The sequence below is a fragment of the Tursiops truncatus genome, chromosome 1, assembly GCF_011762595.2.
Source record: "Tursiops truncatus isolate mTurTru1 chromosome 1, mTurTru1.mat.Y, whole genome shotgun sequence".
Classification (NCBI taxonomy): domain Eukaryota; kingdom Metazoa; phylum Chordata; class Mammalia; order Artiodactyla; family Delphinidae; genus Tursiops; species Tursiops truncatus.
In genome coordinates this window covers 109,824,518-109,827,575 of record NC_047034.1, presented here as the reverse complement: position 1 = coordinate 109,827,575, position 3,058 = coordinate 109,824,518, and the positions used below count along the sequence as shown (strand labels likewise).

The 3,058-nt window shown below is 39.0% G+C and overlaps 1 pseudogene; it reads left to right on the top strand.

Annotated features, from left to right (window-relative positions):
- Positions 1-820: 820 nt before the first annotated feature.
- Positions 821-2,302, top strand: LOC101329754 (large ribosomal subunit protein uL11-like; annotated as a pseudogene).
- The last annotated feature ends 756 nt before the right edge of the window (positions 2,303-3,058 follow it).

Here is a 3,058-nt window from a genome sequence, read left to right as displayed (position 1 = left end):
TATTTTATCTTAGCAGCTGTTCCTAAAGTCGATGTTATTCAAATGAGGGTTTTCGAGCTCTTTGTTGTGTTTTTCACAACTTATGGTATATGCTATCAAACGTAAAACTCAAATTTAGAATGGGGTAGGGGTAGGGACAATTAGAAATACTGGAGAAATAAAATAATATTGAAAATAACCTCTAATTTTCATTTAACAAAGATAGGACTGTTGAACATGATCTGCCTGAAGCCCCAGACAGTAGCAAGGCAAAACCCCTGAACCTCTAAGCACCAAAAGTGGTTGATATATTTAGTAATTAGTTTACATGTAGGGGGAGGGAATGTCTTAAATGGAAATCATGGCACTTTCTGTGATTATAGAAGATGAGGAAAGAACACATCAAACATTTTTCTTGCCTCTCCAAAGTAAGCATATTATAAATTTTGCCTAACATAGGCTACCCTTTGACCTAGAAAGAATAACTACAACTCCTACACCTTCTGTTCCATTTATTTTTGTTGCTTTTTGCTTTTTGCTTTTTTTTTTCAAGAGGCAGCATAGCTTGATCATTAAGCATGCAAACTGGGAAAGGGTCTTGGCTCTGCCCCATTCTTGCTGTGGGTACTTATATTTTTCATTTAATTTACAAATTAAATGGGTTAGCTTTGCTAACAGCAAAGTATATATGGAATGTTAACTTATTTAGGAGTTAATCATATATAACATTTTTAGTCATATGTAATCATTTCCTAGTATTCATGTTAATGATTTATTGAGTGATTATTATTTGTCCGCCAGTGTTCTAAGTGCTTTACATATTAATTCATTTAATCCTCACAACAACGCTATGAGGTAGGTATCATTATTGCTTTTCTTTCTAGACTAGGAATTAAGATGGCAGAGGATATTTTGCCCAAAAATACCCAGCTAGTAAATTTCAGAGTTAGGGTTTACAGAGCTCTTCTCTTAACCACCATGTCATTCCCAGTCTATTTAGGACTGCCTTAATCTTTCTTGCTCTCCAATCATTTTTGTTCAAATGCCTGCCGATTAGTGAACAGAAATCTTCAAACTGGGATAACCACATTCTGCCCATGTACATGAAGACTCTGTAGTGCTACACAGCATGGATAGCTTTAAGGGGATCAATTCCACATTCTCAACTTTCATTTCTACACTTTCCTAAAACTTATCTGCCTGAGACCATGCTTGCAGCCTCTTTTCCATCCCTTTTTTACAATCGCCATTTTTCCACTTAAAAAAAGAGTGTCATTCCTCTCACAAATTCCACATCGTAGCATGGTGCATTCAACCCAGGTGCACAAAACATGGAAAATTAGAAGCCGGTGTTAGTGTTGAGAAAGGGAATGACTATGATGACTGGGGAACAAAAGTGTGACCTGCTAGTGCCCTAAAAAAATTTTAAATGGCTTTCATTCAGATTCGGCTTGAAGGAGGCCAAGGTGCAATTTTCTTTGGTCCTCTGAAATTCGGGTTTATCTGACACCAGCCACCTCACCATGTTGCCTAAGTTTGAGCCCAAGGAGATCAAATTTGTATACCTGAAGTGCACCAGTGGGGAAGTCTGTGCCACGTCTCCCCTGGCCCCCAAGATTGGCCGCCTGGGTCTGTCTCCAAAAACGGTTGGTGATAACATTTCAAAGGCAACTGGGGATTGGAAGGGTCTGAGGACTACAGTGAAACTGACCATTCAGAACACACTGGCCCAGACTGAGGTGGTACCTTGTGACTCAGTCCTGATCATCGAAGCCTTCAAGGAACAACCAAAAGACAGAAAGAAGCAGAGAAACATTAAGCACAGTGGAACATCACTTTTGATGAGATCGTCAACATTGCCCAGCAGATGAGACACCAATCTTTAGCTAGAGAATACTCTGGAACCATTAAATAGATCCTGGGGACTGCCAGGTCTGTGGTCTCTGATGTGGATTGCCGTCATCCTCATGACATCATAGATGAATGACAACAAAAGTGGTGCGGTGGAATGCCCAGCTAGTTAAGAACTGCAAAGGAACATAATTCAATAAAGGGTCATTTGACAACCAATGGGAAGAAAAAAGAGTTTAAATGAGAGGTCATCACATGGTTTTTGGCATATAATTGAAAGGAGTTAAAGGAGTTGAGTAACACGGCTACAGCAAAAACCTTACATTCCCATCTACTTATTTTGTGAACAAAATGCTTCAGCATTTATAAGAACCTTGTCAAATGCATGAATAGAATTGGGGTGGAACTCAATCTCACTCTATGATATTCATCCGCAAATCCACTGGAAAAGAAAAAGTCCCCTCCATTTTGTTAACAGATGCATTTTCAATAAAATCATATTTTTATGTTTAAAAATGGTTGTCAATTTGTAATATAGCCACTGATAGATAGTGTACTACTAATAATTTTAGTAATAACTCCATCCAGAGACATAACTCCTAGGACCTTAGAGTTACCGGAAAGTAAAATTAGGTAAGTATGGAGTTGAAAAGAATGATGTAATGATCAATACAAAGTTTTCAAGCATGAAAATACGCAATAAGATAGCATTCTGTGGGAGAAATGGAAATATGGAAATGAAACGGAAATGAAAATATGAGTTCAAGAAGAAGAAGGAACAATGTAACTTTTCTGGCTGTTAAAGAAGAGGTAGGTTACATATATTTAAAATTAATAATGTTGGGCTTCCCTGCTGGTGCAGTGCTTGAGAGTCCGCCTGCCGATGCAGGGGACGCGGGCTCGTGCCCTGGTCCGGGAGGATCCCACATTCCGCAGAGCGGCTGGGTCCATGAGCCATGGCCGCTGAGCCTGAGCGTCCGGAGCCTGTGCTCCGCAACGGGAGAGGCCACAACAGTGAGAGTCCCGCGTACCGCAAAAAAAAAAAAAAAAAAATTAATAATGTTGGGTAAAAAAGTACCGTGGGATTTAGATTCCTTGGGGTAACTTTTAAAAAGTGAGCTAACAGCTTTCTTTTAAAATATCATGAATTGCATGTAATACCCTGGAAATGATACTCTTTGCAAACTTATGTTGAAAAATTATAGGTGGCAACATAAAAATATGGGAA